We start from the raw sequence: 17,442 nt of genomic DNA on the forward strand, positions 1-17,442 counted from the left end.
TGCACTTGTCCATTCTTGTGTTGTCTAAGGAGCAATTTTAGCTTTGTACATGTTCTGCCAAAGCAAAAGGTGAAATCAAAGGTTAGCACAATCTCCTTGTTAAATAAGGACAAGGAAGGTTATTTCATGTATATTTTAAATTCAGTTTTTCTGAGTGACCTTGTCTCATTGCAAAATGGAAGACTGAAATACATGCACAGTACATAGAATTGAAACCCTTTCATACCATGTTCCGTTTATGTTTCAAGTATTAAATATATGGGTAATTTCAAATGAGGCACCATATAAACTTATTTTTTCAAATGCCCTCACTACAGAATGGCTGTTATGGTAAGGACCCACCCAGTCAAACAAGTGGAGTTTAGAGGTTAGACTTCTGGCTGTGACAGTATATGGGATTTAGCTTGCTACAAGTTAAAAAAGACACATCTTAATTAAGATAAAAATAGTAAATTGCCTAAATATTGAACACATGTATGAGAATAAAATAAATAAATGACTAATACATGGTTTTAAAATCTGGATAAATGTTTAAAATGTTTCTTCAATTAAAGCCTGCAAAAGATATAACCTATAAATACAACTTTTGGAACTGGCTTTATTTTTTGTTACTATGAATATGGTGTATTTGATGTGCTGCTAATAGTTTCTTCTGCCAACTACATTCATTTGATGAACCATATCCAGGTTTTTAAATGGTGGGCAGCAGAGTAGATGCTGCTCACCCCACTGCTGGGTGGGGGTTGCAGGGTAGGAAGGAGGCTGTCTTGCATTCCCGCCCCCCTTTTCCCCTTTCCTTCCTCCTGTCTCCTCTCCTTACCTACTTTCTTCCTCCTTTTGTTCTAAAATCATTTATTGAACCTTTACCATGATTTAAGTACTTTGCCAGAACCTGGTGATAAAGGATAAAATAACCACAGTGCTGCTTTTCTGACAGTGAAGAAATCAAACTGGTGAACTGGCAATTACAATTCAATGGAGTAGATTCTCTAATCGGGAAGTTAAGGGGTGCTATGGGGTCCCCTGTCCAGTACCTTGAAGGAAGGAGAAAACCTCTTGGAGGAAATTACATGTAAATGGAGGACTAATTTATCATTCTTCCCTCTTCTTTAAGAATTTCTTACTTCTGTAAAATTAAGAAGGCACTCAAATCTTCTCCACCTTCAGTTGTATTTTCCTTGTATGCCTACACCTGCCTTGGGCTGTAGCTCATGTTCACAGTCAGCTGCCTTCCCTAATCTCAATTCTTGTTTTCCAGTTGTATTTATTTTACTCCATTTGTGTATAGTTTATTGCTTCCTTGCATTTCTCCAGATAGAGGGCAAGGATTGATTCTTATTTACCTTTTTGGTCCTCCACTTACAAACTCTGCTCCTCATAACCCAGAGTGTATCATTGTTTCTAGCACAGAAGTCTCTGATGGAACTAAAATGATTTATGGATTTTTTAAATTCATTCACTCAAAGAATTGATTAATTATCTACCATGTGCAGGAAAAGGAGAACAGAAGTGAACATCCATAATGAATAAACACATTTAGTAGAGAAGATCAGACATATTCCCACATAGGTTCAGTTGAAAGAATTAGTTTATAATAATTCATTCTTCTGTTCAACAGCTGTTTATTGAATGCCTACCATGTGCCACTCCCCATTTTATAGAGCTAACATTCTAATTGGGAGATATTGACAAGTAAGCAGATAAATGAATATGATGGTTTCAGGTAGTAATAAAAGTGCTAGTAAAAAATTTAAAAATGTAATATGGTAGAAGATGTGTCAAAGAATTATGAGATATTGAGGCATCAGGGAAGCCCTTTATAAATAGGTACCATTTGAAGTGGGATCGGGATGGTGAGGAGGATCAGCTGTGGGAAGATCAGTCGCAAGGGAATTCAGGTGGAGGTGACGGCATGTTCAAGGAATGCATTTGACCTGTTTGAGGAAAGTAAAGAAGTGTAGTGAGGCTGATGACCTCACTAGTGAGTCTAGTCTAGGGAAGGAGTGGTTTTAGAGTAAAGGTGGAGAAGAAGGAATGGGTCAAATCATTATAACATCTTATAGGTCATGATAAGGATTCTGAGTTTATTTTATTTTAATTTAATTTGTTTTTATTTTTTAAAAAATTTTAATGTTTATTTTTGAGAGAGACAGACAGAGACAGAGTGTGAACAGGGGTGGGGCGGAGAGACAGACACTGAATCCAAAGCAGGCTCCAGGCTCAGAGCTGTCAGCACAGAGCCCGACACAGGGCCCGACCCCACAAACTAGGAGATAATGACCTGAGCTGAAATTGTATGCTTAACCGACTGAGCCACCCCAGGCACCCCTTAGGTTTTGTTTTAAATTCAATGAGAAATCACTGAAGAACTTTAAATATGTGAGCATCATAATCTGCTTGGCACATTAAGAAGGAAACTTCAAGTATTATATGAAGAATGAATTTTAGAAAGAAGAAGATAGAGGCAGGGAGCCCTAGTTGGCAGCTATTACAGTGGTCCATGGAAAAGAAATGGTGCTTTAAATAGGAGAGGTGGTAGAGGAAACAGAAGTGGAAGAATTGGAGATACTCTGTGGAGGTACATTTAGCAGGACTTCCTGATGGTTGAGTACCAAGAGGAAAATAATGGATGAATTCATCAGTGACTCTTTGTGTCATGAGGATTCAAAATAGGAGGGAGGTATGAACCTTGGGGTGTGAAGGAAAAATTGGATTCTCAACCATACACTAGTTGACAGTATGAATCCTTAGAGATCTAGGGTAAGACATTTCACTGCTTCAATGCACCGAAGAGGAAGTATATATTTACCCTCAATATGGTTATGGAAGATAATAAGGGTCTTTGCTTTTGTCTAGAATTGTATCAACTCAGTGCTGTAAGATTTAACTCATATTTGTTAAAAACTTATTAAGTGTAATTTGTATCATAAAGTAGATCTTTCAAAACATAGATCCCTTGGTGGAGAATATTTAAAGGAGGAAATCCTTGGTGGCAAAAAATTTAGAACACTACCACTTAGATTTTGGAGATTTTTATCAATTAGCTAAGCCACCTCTTTTCTTTCCTTCTCATCTGATTTAATTACCAGTTGTTTTTCTCCACTCTGTTAATTTTTGTCTAAAGTAGCAAGGAATTCCAGTGACTAAATTACTCGCGTGTGGGTTTGGGAAGTTAAAAAAATAGCTTTTATAAAATAATCTTTTATTATCCACATTCCAGTTTCCTATATTTTCAACAATTAAAGTTTCCTTCAAAAAATTTGACCTTTTAATGGAGAAGCAATATGATTTTATGGAATATAATTGAAATACATGTTTTCTTCCATCAAAATTAGTATACCAGCTTTGCTCACTGTATGTGAATTTATGTATGTGTGTATATTTTTATATATATTTCCAATGGGATGAAAATTAATAGGGGATTGAATAGAACAACACAGTGGTCTGAGGTGGTAATGAAGATTCTGACACTGAATTCTAGTGCATTGGCAACTCTGTCATCAATTTACTATTTGATCCTATTCAAGTCACTGGGATTCTCTTCAATTTCACACTTGCAAAATGGTGCAGCAAAGAAGTCCTAATGAAATACGACAAATAATAGATCACACAGAAAAGAAAAGAAGAAAATGAACAACTTGAAATGCTAAATTAGGACTTTATATTAAAGATTAAGAAGTAGAATTGGTACAGAGGCTTGCATTTTCTTTTAACATATTTCTCAATCACTGTATTGATTTTTAATCATTTGTTTTACATTTGTTGGCTACTTACTATGTACTAGGCAGTCATGGCATGAAAATTACTATTTTACTAAATTCTCTTTTTTATCTAAAGAATGTTAGTTTTGCTAAAGGAATTCTTTTTATTACTAAGATGGAATGTTTTTATCCACATCCATTGACTTGTTATTTGGTCTTGTTGGTCATCTGCTGCTATGATATTCTCTTATGTACTATTTGAGTGATTCCAGAAATTTATAGGTCTTGGTCAATAGTTTTGGAATTTCTCTCCAGCCAAAAAAGATAACTTTTATCATTCTAAAAATAGAAGCAAAGAAGTCATTATTAATATATATGTGATGCTAGAATACAGGTAGCCATTGTTGCCTTTGAAGTAGATTTCTTTCTGTACATGGAAAAGACTATTTTTCTAATGTTGGGCACTGTTCTTGTTGGAAATGTTGGATTTTCTTGTTTGTTTATTTGAGAATAAAGAGCACATGTTTGTGCAAACTATTCTTCAAATGCAGTGATCTTATGGTTGTATTTAGGGATCTTATTTAGAAAGCCTCCAGCTTAATATTCAATTTTATTTGGATTATTGGCATTCCTTTTAACACATACTTCTGCCATGAAATATACTTCATTCAATGTGACATGGGAAATATAAACTATAAAGGCAAGTTGTTTTTCAAAGAACTTGTTCACGAGGAAGCACGGGCTTAGTAGATGATGGCCGTGGTCTAGTACTGAATTCAGAGAGAAATCTGGATCCCATCAATTCAGGGCACAGTGTCCTGGAGAATAAAATGGCTACCTCACAGAAGGACTTTCATCTTTAATGTTTATTTAGTTTTGAGAGAGAAAGAGACAGAGCGTGAGTGGGGGAGGGGCAGGGAGAGAGGGAGACAAAGAATCTGAAGCAGGCTCCAGGCTCTGAGCTGTCAGCACAGAACCTGACCCGAGCTCCAACTCATGAACCGTGAGACCATGGTCTGAGCCAATGTCAGACGCTTAACTGAGTGCCCCAAGATTTTCCTCTTGAGACTGACTCTTCTCTTAATGCAAAAACATACCCAACATCTTGCACTTATGTGGTGCTTTAGTTTTTATAAGCAATTTTTTTTATTCCACAAGCATGTACTGTGATCCTACAATAATTGGTATATAAAGGGGAAAAAAAGACACAGTACCTGCATTAGAAGGATGTGCAATGTAAGGGGGGAGATATGTAAGGATAGCATATAATGACACATGATAAATTCTACCTAATAATTTTGTCTAGGAAATATGAAGAAGATGAGAAGGCTACTAATTTTATCCTATTTTTGCTGTCCTGTAATTTTTTGAGATAAGAAGAGGAGACATTGCTATCTGCATCTGATCATTGAGGAAACAGCCTCTCTGTTGGGTGAAGGTCCTTGCCTGGGGTCACATTGCTGCCTGTTGGCATAGCTGGCATCTCTGATTCCTCAGCTGGTGCTCCTTGCACTCTGCAGTAGGGACCCAAACCACAGTCTACTATCCTGGCTCAGAATTGCTCTGCTTCCATAACTGATACTTAGTTAATGCAAAGATGATGTTAGTTAACAAAAGTTGGCCTGTTATAAGCTTTCTCTGATGTGAATTCAAATCACATTTTGTAGAGTACATTTCATTTGGTCTCTAAATAAGGCATCACTGGGTTTTTGCGTTTTTATTAAGAAGGGACTTTGGTTTTCTGTATAGGAATTTAATGGGATTTTATTCATATTTAAATAGTTCAATGATTATATTTGCTCTTATCATAAAGGAAAATTTGAGGCATGTGGCTTTTTGGCCAAAAAGAGAACAATAAAAAAAAAAACAACAACTCTGTTCAATCAAACCATAGTTGGATTCAGTACAGAAATAAGATAACTGGAAAGTCTAGTTTTTCTCCTTCTCTAGAGAAAACGCAGAAATATTTTCATCATTTTCTAATGTTTATAATAGTTCTTGTTGCCTCAAAAAGTTGAAAATGTGTTTTCTCATTTAGTATTCTTTTTTTAAAAATTTTTTTAACGTTTATTTATTTTTGAGACAGAGAGAGACAGAGCATGAATGGGGGGATGGTCAGAGAGAAAGGGAGACACAGAATCGGAAGCAGGCTGCAGGCTCCAGGCTCCAAGCTGTCAGCACAGAGCCCAACGCGGGGCTCAAACTCGTGAACCACGAGATCATGACCTGAGCCGAAGTTGGACACTTAACCGACTGAGCCACCCAGGCGCCCCATCATTTAGTATTCTTAAAAGAACACTTTGGATTAGGTTCTACCCTTGAAAGACCAGACTGAGTGTGAATGAACATGAAGTACACGATGATAACTATTGTAAGGATCATGTTGGAAACCTCCTGGGTACTGGAGGCCCATAACAATCCACATTATGAAGAATATTTATTTCTAGGCTACTCTCTGACCAACTTTGAGAGTGAGAAAAGGAAGCTAATTGTTTTAGTCTTTTCTGTATTGATTATGTTGGAAGTCTAATGGAATCAGATAGACATATACATAAGGTGCTGAACCACTAGGATAATGCAGTTGGAGTTGTTGCAAACACGGATATAATTAAGAATTTGTTAATGCTTGTATAATAAACCTCTATTATCAAGGACTTTTAACTAAGCATTAAAAATTCACTTTCAGCTGCAACTTGCCATTCATGGTCTCAGCTAGAAAGCAATGTTCTTTTTACAAATTTTCTAAAAAAAAAAGTCTTCCTCTGTAAAGCTTTGTACTTATTTTTCTTTCATAAAAAGTTTCAAGTATGGGTCTTCTAAATGGAAATTTCTTGATATATAAGTAAAAGAGGAAGCACTTCATTTCTACATCTCATGTCCTTTCTCTTCAGGTAGAACACTTCTTTTGAAAAGTATATTTGCATTATTTTTTTGATTAAAAGAGGAACTCATGCTTGTTTTAAGAGTTTAAATAGAAAGGACACAGGAAGAAAATATTAGAAACTTGCTCCTTTCTTAACCTCACCTGCCTAGTAACTACTATTGTTATATGTTCTCCTATATATTTCCTTGTGTTTATACCAACACCTACACCTTTTTTTTTTCCCCACCACATTTTAAAAAGTCAAATTTGGCTTATTTCCTATAAATCCTATCCCTGTAGTGAAGCCAGATATTTTTTTGTGCCAAGACCAATAGAAGGGCCAAGCAGTTTTCATCCTTCTAACCTTTCCTTTGATAAATTACGTGTACATACATTATGAATTTAGAGTTGTTAAGTAATAAAACTAATAGCCTGATATCTTGAATTATTTGCCCTTAAATAACTTCTGTCAAATCTGTTCACACATCAGCTTCTTTATGTGTTGGCAGAAGAGTTCCTGAGGGCTGTGTGTGGTCTGTGATGGATACTCAGCAACCTTACCAGCAACAGACTGATTCTGAATGCTCCATTTTCATTCAGAGAAAAATAGCTGATCCTCACTACCCGTCCCTCACTTTAGTGGTTTCTACTAAACCCTGTGTCCCCAGAGTATCAGTTATCGAATGGTTTGATCACAAGATGAAAATCTTTTCTGGGTTCTCCTCTCTACTTTTTGTGTGAAGAAGGGGATATTGCAGTACCAAATTGAGCACAGCTAGAAAAAAGTCTGTTTGAAGAAGAAATACATTTGATAAGTACATCATTTCAGAATTTTCAGTGTTTAATTTAGTGATGCTAGAGCAAGTGGTAAGAGAAATAATAATATTGATCTCAACAAATGTAATTGCTTTGATGATCTTTATGATTCATTAATCTTTGATGGTTAATTTTTTCTGTTTTGCTGCAGGACAAATGTTTTCTTCTCATTCCTACACATCAACATTAAAATATGTGGAAATAGTTTCACATATTCATAATTCTTACAAGGAAAGAGATGCAATAATATATCAAAATTCTCAAGCTTAGGAAAAACATATAAGAAATTAGTATGTTGGGTACCATATTAAAGTCTCAGTGGATCACTTCCTTCCTTTCCTTTTGGATTCTAGTTAATCTAGAATAGGTAGAAAAATCCGGAAGAGGAAATTGTTTGGAGACAGTCTGGCTGAAATGGCTACCAAATGATCATCAAGTTTTACTGAAATCGTTTATTTAGTTAGGACAATGCCAGTATCTTCCTGACCACCCTATTCCTCATTTGCCTTTTCCTGATATTCATGTGTGTACTGAGTAGATGAGAACCTCTATTTTCACCCTTCTTGGATCTTCTGTGAAATTTTCACCTTTACTAAAAAGCCAGGCTTTGGAGCCTAAACAAGTTGGCTGGGGTTTGGATATATTTGGAGTTAGCACTAATAATTTACATCAGTAAATGACTGGTAAGTATCTGTTTCTGTGACCTATATTGAACTTTGATGGCCTGAAAGAGTAAAAGCTTTTTTCAACATACTCAAAGTGCAACTGAGATGAATACCAAACAGAACTTTTCAAGATGCAGTGTTTTGGGGAATTACTAGGATGGGGCTGTCTTTATTCTTACAGTGTTGATGAACATACATTTTACTGAGGTGCCTTACCTACGTGCTGCATATCAACTAAAATCTGTAGTCATTGGTTAGATGCTCTATTAAAAGACTTAATTTAATATAGAGGCTTAATTTAATAATAGAGGATTAATTTAAGTATATTTGAATGTTTATAATATTGGTGGTTGAGCTACAGAAACTTGAGAGTCTGAGCAGTTCATAGGTTTAAATAATACTTCCTTGTGATCAATTGTTAGTTTAATATAGATACAACTGATGAAGATGGTATGATAATGGGCATCAGAATAAATAATTCTACCCAGAATTACCAGGCCCTCTTTCTTTGAGATATATATTGTTCTATAGAGACACCTTTTAAATCCTTCAACATATGCAAATTTGAGTATAGACTAACCTTCTATTGACAAGTTTTAACAATAAATTAAATATAATGAAATTATATGCATCTTTCTTACTTTGTAGATGAGAACATATTGAAAGAGTGTTATCAAGACAGTGCTTTTCACATACATTCATTAGTAATTCAAAGATTTAGTAGCTGATGGTGATGTTAGTGTAATTAGCAGGAAAAAAATGGAAGAAATGCATGTTGCTATAGCAATATGTTCATCATGAATGATCTACAGCATAAACACCCAGATTAATTTACAAGATGCCAGGTAGAAAGCTGCATGGCTGACTAGGCTACTCTCAGATGCCACAGTATTTGTTTTTATTAAGTATAAACATTACAGTGGAGCTTTCAAGGTATGTGTGCTTGTCACTGTCAATCACACAGGGGTTGCATTCCCAAAGAGTTTTCAATTCACTTTAAATTTTTAACAGATGAAAAGAAACATTTTTTTTTCAGAGAATTAAAAAAGTATATACCAGCAGAGATGACATTTTGACACTGAAACTAGCTTAGCAATCTCCTTGTTCATGGGCAGATTGTGTTTCTGTTTTATCTGCACACTTGCTTTTTAATACCAGAGGTTTGGGGGTTTTAATGTGCAAGCAATTTTAAAAATACCAAAATTGGAAGCCTTGGTGTCAGGAAACCTCTTAAGAAAGCACTTGTGGATATCACCATAAGCTGGGTGACATTTTAGCCCACCATAGTTTAGGTTATTACTAGAAACTCAAGGCAAAAAAGGCATCCTTACCTCATTGGGCAAGGAAATGTGATATGTGAGTATATATATAGGTGTGTGTTTATGAGCAAGTCTGAAAGATGTAGTTGCCAACTGCATGCTTGTTGTTGATGGTATTTTGAGACCTGGAGCCAGACACATGGGATTGTACCAGGGACTCATTTCTCAGCTTGGCCAGCAGAGTGGTTCTGCAGCCTTGGCACAAACATAAAGTTTGCTCTTGATCTGGCTTTCTCATTCTTCATTACCTGAATAGGCCAACTTCAGAGTTGGGCAAAAGTTAGAAGGTGCTAGAATGGGGTGGATTGGTTAAGAGAAAGGCTCAGGGAGAGTGAAGCTACTAGAGGTAGTGAGGCTTGGATGATCTTATCTGTATCCTCTTACCATTGACACTTGAAGCTCACAGAATAATTAGAGGCTATATATGACCTGTGTGGATGGTGTCAATTGACAGGATTTTTACCCATTTATTCAGCATGAAAAGTAACAGGAAAAGCTGTGATGTGGTGGCCATTGTATTTTACTCAAAATATTGTATGGGAAGACTTAAACATTGGAGATGGCTTGTTCTAGTGGGACAAGGATTGTGTGGTATCCACTTGGCACCAAAGTTAAGTAATCATAGGCTTCTAGACCACCTGATCTAAGTAAGACAAAGTCATTGTCCTTGAGCCAGCATACTACTAACTTGTAGGATCTCTAGTACAGAATTCTTGATAGAGTGCCAGTGTATTGAGGACAGGACCTTCAGGGACATCAGGAAGAGTAGGAGAGTTGTGGTTGTGTTTTTTTCCTCCAGTCTAGAGAAGGATTAGATTTCTGGGACTAACTCCCAACATCTGGTTAAACCATGTATGTTATGAGATTTGGTCAACGGAATTGTTAGACTTTAAGCCAGGCCTGGTTTTCACCAATACTATCCCTTTGGGATTTAGCCTGGAGGCTAGAGGTTGCCAAACCCAAGTTTGGACCCTGCATTACTTAGGCTAGATAGAGAGACTCTGTGTGGAGGAAGTGAATAATCAACATTGTGCCCTTTGGGGTTCCAACAAGGAAAACAATAAACTTGCATCAGTCATGGTTCCTATAAAGGATGGGTTGCTTCAGGCAAATAAAGGCTGTTGTAGGCAGTCAGCCTTTAAAGAGAAGTAACTTTCTTTTCTTGCCCCACCCTGTTTGGGAGTCAAATGCTGGCCACCAGTGAAGTTGGTGCTAATATAATCAGGATGTTTTGCTTTAACTTCTGGTGTGGCTTTTTGTCTGGATTGAGGAGGAAGAAAGGATTTTTTTTTTTTTAATGCTACATTCCCAAGTTGTTTATATGGGTTTATGTGTCTTTTATTTTTCCCAATACAAATTTTGCATGGGTAAAACTGGTTAGGTATTTAGACTTTTTATAATATTACTTATGGCATACAGTACAATTCTGTTTTGCTTGGCTCAGCACAATTTTCTTCAAAACAAACAAACAATAAGAATAGGGGAGAAGTGGTACCAGGATTTTTCTGCAATTTGTGCTTTTTAAAAAAATTGCTACCCACCCTTGGTATTTAGATTCCATTTACTCTGTTTTACTCTTTCTTTTTTCTATATGATTTATTTACTGTTAACGTTTATTGTCTGTACTTCCTCAAAAGTGTGTATGCCCCCTTGACTTTTTCTAAGTGCTAAGAATTATATATAACATATAGCTCTCAATAAATACTCCCAATAAATAAATACATGTAAATGAAGATTCTATTTGGATATTTTGTTTGGTGGGACATTTCCCTGGGCTAAAGTCTGAATTTTTTTTTTTTCTTATTTGGCTTCCTTCAGCTAGAAGGTATGGAAAAGGAAATATTATTTTATACATTTTTAATTCTTTAAGGAAGTTTTACTTCAATAAGCCTTATATTTTGAATAATATCCCACTTCTGTCTTATTTGAAAATTAATAGACAGCCAACATGGAATATGTATAATTACCTAGCGTTATTATGTATTTGAAATTGTTATGGATTATAATATTCAGAGGCTTTCTGGTTTTTTTCTAGTACACACTAACTGTAGGAATCACAGAATATTAATGGGAGACCTGCATATTTGTGTGTATCAGTGAGAATATATTATCTTCCCTTAAATGTTATCAACTAAAAACAATTATTTAATAGTCATCCATAGTTTGTTTCTTTTTGAAAATTATAAAATGGAAATGTTACCAAAGAGAAATAACATCTAAGTTCAAACCATAATAGAGGTTATAACCAGAAATCACAGGGGGAGGGGGATGGGTTAATAAGGTGATGGGGATTAAGGCGTGCACTTGTCAGTGATGAGCACAGGGTGATGCATGGAAGTGTTGAAGTAGTATATTATATATCTCAAACCATTGTAACACTTTAACTGAAATTAAAATAAAAGCTTAAAAATAAGCAAAAATAATGGGGCAAAATAAAAAAAAATAAATCACAGGATTGGTTTTCAAATTTAAAGACCTTAAGTATTTTGTTTTATTTGATACACAGGGGTATGGGTTCTGCATAAATATATTTAGAAAATGATTAATCATGTCATGCATTTAAAAAATATATATATAATTATTATAATGCTTTATGATTAGTGTGCATATGTGACTAAAAATTGTGTTAGTGCCATGTAGTGTCCTTATATATATGTACTGTATATTCTTAGAGAAGATGAAGCCTAAAAAAAGTCAAATCTTTTTCAGGTATTGAAACAGGCACTTACACACCTGTTAATCTTCAAGGAGGTTTAAAAAAACGAACTCATCCACTTGTTTAGTCAAAAATGGGGTATGTATGAAGCTCATGTGTTTCTAAAACCCCAAGCTCTTTCCCTTAGACTGTTGCTTGTCACTTACACTAGGGATTTTTATAATGGAGTAAAAAAAAAATGCTTTCTATACTACAGGAGTCATACATAACTGAATCTGTGGAATAATAGGGATATGCATGATTAGATTTTATTGTATCTGTTCCTAAGATGTCATAACAATGTAGTGAAGTACAGTCTTCTGGTATGGTCTCGACACAGAATCTGAAGCAGGCTCCAGGCTCTTGAGCTGTCATCACAGAGGCTGCTATAGGGCTCGAACCCACGAACGTGAGATCATGACCTGAACCTGAGTTGGACGTTTAACCGACTGAACCACCCAGGTGCCCCATGAAATGAATCACTTTTTAAAACTACATTCCAGGGGTGCCTGTGTAGCTCAGTCGGTTGAGTGTCTGACTCTTGGTTTCAGCTCAGGTCATGATCTCGTGGTTTGTGAGATCAAGCTCCATGTCAGGCTCTGCACTGATAGTGCAGAGCTTGCTTGGGATTCTCTCTCTCCCTCTTTCTCTGCCCATCCCCCACTTGCATTCTCTATAAATAAACAAACAAACTTTAAAAAAACCTGCATTCCATTCTTTACACTATCCGAAATGTGTAGTTTTCATCAAATAACAGAGGAAATATTAAAAGTTTACTTGAACAAGACTTTTGCTACTTGATTTGGTTGAAAACTTAGTATTTTGAAAAGTTGACCTATGTTGCCAATTTCCAATGCAAGTTATTTAATTTTAAACCAAATGATAGTTTCTTTATCATAAGCAATGGTAAAATTAGTCTTAGTCTGAAAATTAAGCTAGAATCTTCTTAAGACTTTTGGAGAGAGGCGCCTGGGTGGTTCAGTTGGTTAAGTGTCCGACTTTGGCTCAGGTCAGGATCTCACAGTTTGTGAGTTGGCGCCCCACGTTGGGCTTTGTGCTGACAGCTCAGAGCGGGGAGCCCACTTCAGTTTCTGTGTCTCCCTCTCTCTCTGCCCCTCCCTGCTCGCACTCTCTCTCAAAATAAATAAATAAACTTAAAACAAAACAACAAAAAAAGAATTTTGGAGAAAAGGGCTTAGCTGTTGTTTCTGTTAATTATATGTGAAAATAAGAGAAAGCCTAAACCATGAAACAATGGCAGACACTGACACAGAGTCAACAAGGAGCTTCCTGTGACCATTTCATTGAAAACGCTCCCTGCTAACTCGATTCTTTGCTGTGTCACTCTATCTATAGGCCCAACCCTATCTTTTTCTTCATTATACCTGACACTGTCTGAATATACGTAATTATTTATTTGCGTAGCTCTTTATTATCCATATCATGATTGTAAGCTCCATGAAGGCAGGGGGTTTGTCCTGTTCACTGCTGTATCCCAGGGCCTAGCACAGTACCTAACAAAAATTAGGTACTCTAGAGATCTTTTTGAATAAACAAATCAATCAGTGTGTTCTTCCCCACAATTAGGCACCTTAAGTAGAGTAATAATTTATCTAGCTTTAAGACTTTTCCATTCTTTTAATTAGCCATATAAGATGTTTTTAAAATATTACTATTTTTATGTTATAAAACAAAGATGTTTACTACAGTGTTACTTTGTGTACTGGGCTTCAAGTATACTTGGGTTTGTTGTATAGTGTCAACCAGTAAATGAAGATCACAACCACTTTACAGGCCAGGCCCATTATGTTTGTTAGAATCTCTAATCTTTCCTCTTGTTGCATGTGCCATGTATTACTGACTGAATTTTATAGATGATAGTACTGATATCCAGAGATGTTATTAGTAACACATTTAACATACTTAAGTCATATACTTATGTAAATGACAGAACTAGGATTTGATCCATCTGGCTGACCCCCCTATTGAATATCTAAACACCAGTTTACAAAGAACCAAATTAACAACTAGGTTGAGTCTTGTTAACCTGTGTATTTCATTAAATGATAGCTTATTGATAAGTTGGCATGGAACCATCTTTAAAAATTAACACAGTAGCTAATCTCTGTATTTTTACTTGTACTAAATAATAGCAAATTCACATGTATCAATTTTAAATAGGAATTTTAAACATATTTTGTGTTTTTGTAATGGCAAATTCATTAGTTGATACCTTGTATAGGCATAATTCCAACAGACTTCTGCAAGTTAGTTATAAATCTATAAACAATGTAAAATACTGGAAAACTTGTTCACTGTATTAGAAACATACATTAGGGAATTGTTTAAAATAGAGATTCTTAATTAATTTATTCCTAAGTAGTTAGGAATAATAAGAGAAAATGTAGATGTTCAAATCATGGAATTCTTTAGCAGATATTCCAAGACATCATATGCTCAAGAAAGACATAATTATAAATCTTAATACCTGTCTTTGCCTACCTCAAGTTGGAGACTGCCAGTTACTGTTACTATAGTTATTCTGCAGGAACAGGGGGGAAACAAAGCAGTTCATTCTTCAAGTCTGGAAATTGCTTGTAGAAATCAGTCTTGACCACTTGCTAACATACTAATATGTATAAACAATGATTTTGCTCAGCAGGTTAGTGGCCACTGCATTTTGTCTCCCACATATATTCTCTTGATTCAACTGTGTAGCAGACATCTGTTTTCACTGGAACTGATCTGATTCCCAGCCCCATAGATGGGACTAGATGAGTGTAAATTAGGATAATTCTGTCCCTCTTGATACTGTGATTGCTTCTGGAAACCTTGGCCTAACAGTTAGCAAATGACTTCTCACTGCCACAAGTACTGATTTAGGCAAAAGACCCAAGCCAGGCCAATGGTAACAAAGCTCGGCTTGTGGGAGATACTATCTCTGTCTCCTGTATGTCAACCAGAAAGTGTGTGGCCCAGGTAGGGGTGGCAGCTATCTCCTTGCCATCATGAGGGCCAGCCTAGTTAAAAAGCCCAACAGGTGGAAATCCCAAAGAAGCAAGTCTGCCCTGATGAAAGTTTTTGTAGCTTTTCGAACCTCACACACTTGACTTGCATAAAGTGACTTATTACTTTGGCTGTTTTTAGCTGGGTATTCCAAAACTCAAAGCTAAAAGCCTCATAAGACATTACTGAAATTATCTCTGACTCCACTTTCTCCCTCAGCCTTGTCAACTAATCAGGTGTTTAAGCCTTATGATTTTTTTCTGCTCAATAGTTACATGTTCCTACTGGCTTAATTTAGGTACTTCTGTTTTCCTATCTGTATTGCTGCACTGGCTTGCCCATAGGTCTCTCTTATTCTAATTTACTTAATAATTTAATGTTTTTCAAAGATCCCTACTGCTTCCAGTATAATGCTTAAATTCTTCAGAAGTCATCAGGAAACTTTGGCCTCCTACTTTAAATTCATCCTGAAATCTAACATAAACTGCTCTGGTTATCTGAATGTAACACACATTTTCTTTTCTTTGGGCCTTTGCCTTTTTATCTTCTGGAATACTCTAACCCATTGTGATCAAACAACTCAGCTAAAATACCATCTCTTTGGTAAAGAGTTTCCTAATTGCTTTTGTTTTCCTGCATGACTAGTTTCTGGTTCTTCAGTGTTCTCATGGCACTTTATAGATACATTCATCAATACTTTCCACATTGTGTTGTAATGGTTTGTTTATAGTTTGATCTTCTTTCTAGATTGTGACTCATTGAGGGCTACGTCTGGATGAAGACATTGTTTTCCTCCCAACTCAGCCTAAGGCTCTACACATAGTACGCATTTAATAAATGTTTGCTGATTATGTGAATAAAGGACTGAATTAGTCTCCATGGTTATTATCTCAAAACATGCTGCTGTCAGAATACACATCCACATGTCCTGTCCCAAAAATGAAAACAATTAAAAAGAACAAGGTACCAAGTGGCTCATATTTTACAGGTTATTCTTCATGGACTTTAAAACAACTATATGCAGTATTATTGCTTTTTAAGATCTCCTAAATTTAGATTCATTTTAAGAATTATAATTTTCATCTTTTTTCCAGAAAAACTTCCTAGTTCAAACTGAAGCAGAGCCAAAAGACAAAAGGAGGTTTAAGCTCTACTTGTCTGTATTTACTTGGCCTAAATTAGTACTGGACTTTTGTTATATGAGGTTTTCATATGATTTGAGGAAAAAAAAAAGTTTTAACCTGCTGCTTTGTTTGAACAGTGATGGCAAAAACTAAAAATAACACAAGACTCCAAATGCGTGTATGGAAATTAAAACACAATTTTGGGCAATTGCTGTAAAAACTTCCACTCTCTTTATACACCTTTAGACTTAGATGGAGCCAGATCTGCCCACAAAGGAGACATTTAACTGATAGGTCCTCTTTATGAAAGGCCTTTTCTAGGGGGCCACGTCTTGGGGGGTTTGGGTAAGGGAAGTGTGTGGTTCTGTCTAAATTTCATCCAGGACTTCTCTCCCCATCTGACCCTGGAAATTGCTGCAATTTTAGCTTCCTGTGGTAGGCAGTAAAAACAAAACAAAACAAAGAAAAGAAAGAAAGAAGGAAAGAAAGAAGGAAAGGAAGGAAGGAAGGAAGGAAGGAAGGAAGGAAGGAAGGAAGGAAGGAAGGAAGCTAAATCAGAAATGGTAGAAAGACACTCAACCAAGTACAGTTAGTATCTAAGCTTCCTGTGCTATAGCTGACTATATATTCATAAGCAACAGAACATACTTGTAACTTGCAACAGGCATCAGCCATGGTAATTCAAACTTCTCTGTGGATCGGCCTTGAAAATTATCTTACTGTTGGAGAGAAATGTTTTTGTATTTCATTTTTAAAAATAAGGGGAAAAAACTACATTTATTTGTAGAACACTGTTCAGAAAACATCTCTCCCAAGGAGATGTCTCAAATTAGGGGTTGTAGAACAACAGTGAATGGGAGGTACAGGGTAAATGAAGCCATTTGAATAGGTTGCCATAAAAAGAAAGGTCACAGTGATTCAGCCAACTAAGTAGGCCCAAACTAAGAATACCACAGAACTGCCTGTTGGACTAAGATGGCTTTGATGGAAAATGACAAATGAGATTGACAGGGCCATCTGAACCCTTGCAGCTGTTGCATTTCATGCATTCTTCTCCAGGATGGCTACTGCATGGATTTAAGAAGCTGTGGACAGTAGTCATTTAAGGAAATGGACACCACAGCAAAATCATCTTAGAATGCAATCTGAAGTAGAGGTTCAGTTTGGCCAAAGTATGCAGATCCTAGCCATTCACCACCTTAGTTAGTCCCTATTCTCTGAACTGGTTTTCCCTAACACCTTTTACTGCTCTG

General features: G+C 36.1%; 1 long non-coding RNA gene across 1 annotated transcript in view; it reads left to right on the top strand.

The window, feature by feature from the left end:
* LOC111561691 overlaps window positions 1-17,442 on the top strand; it is a 233,008-nt gene that overhangs the window by 102,712 nt on the left and 112,854 nt on the right. The window contains exon 5 of the long non-coding RNA XR_002744360.2: window positions 12,074-12,158. This is a non-coding gene — a long non-coding RNA (uncharacterized LOC111561691). The remainder of the gene's footprint in view (window positions 1-12,073; window positions 12,159-17,442) is intronic.

Source organism: Felis catus, chromosome A1 (genome assembly GCF_018350175.1).
Source record: "Felis catus isolate Fca126 chromosome A1, F.catus_Fca126_mat1.0, whole genome shotgun sequence".
In the NCBI taxonomy this organism is placed as follows: domain Eukaryota; kingdom Metazoa; phylum Chordata; class Mammalia; order Carnivora; family Felidae; genus Felis; species Felis catus.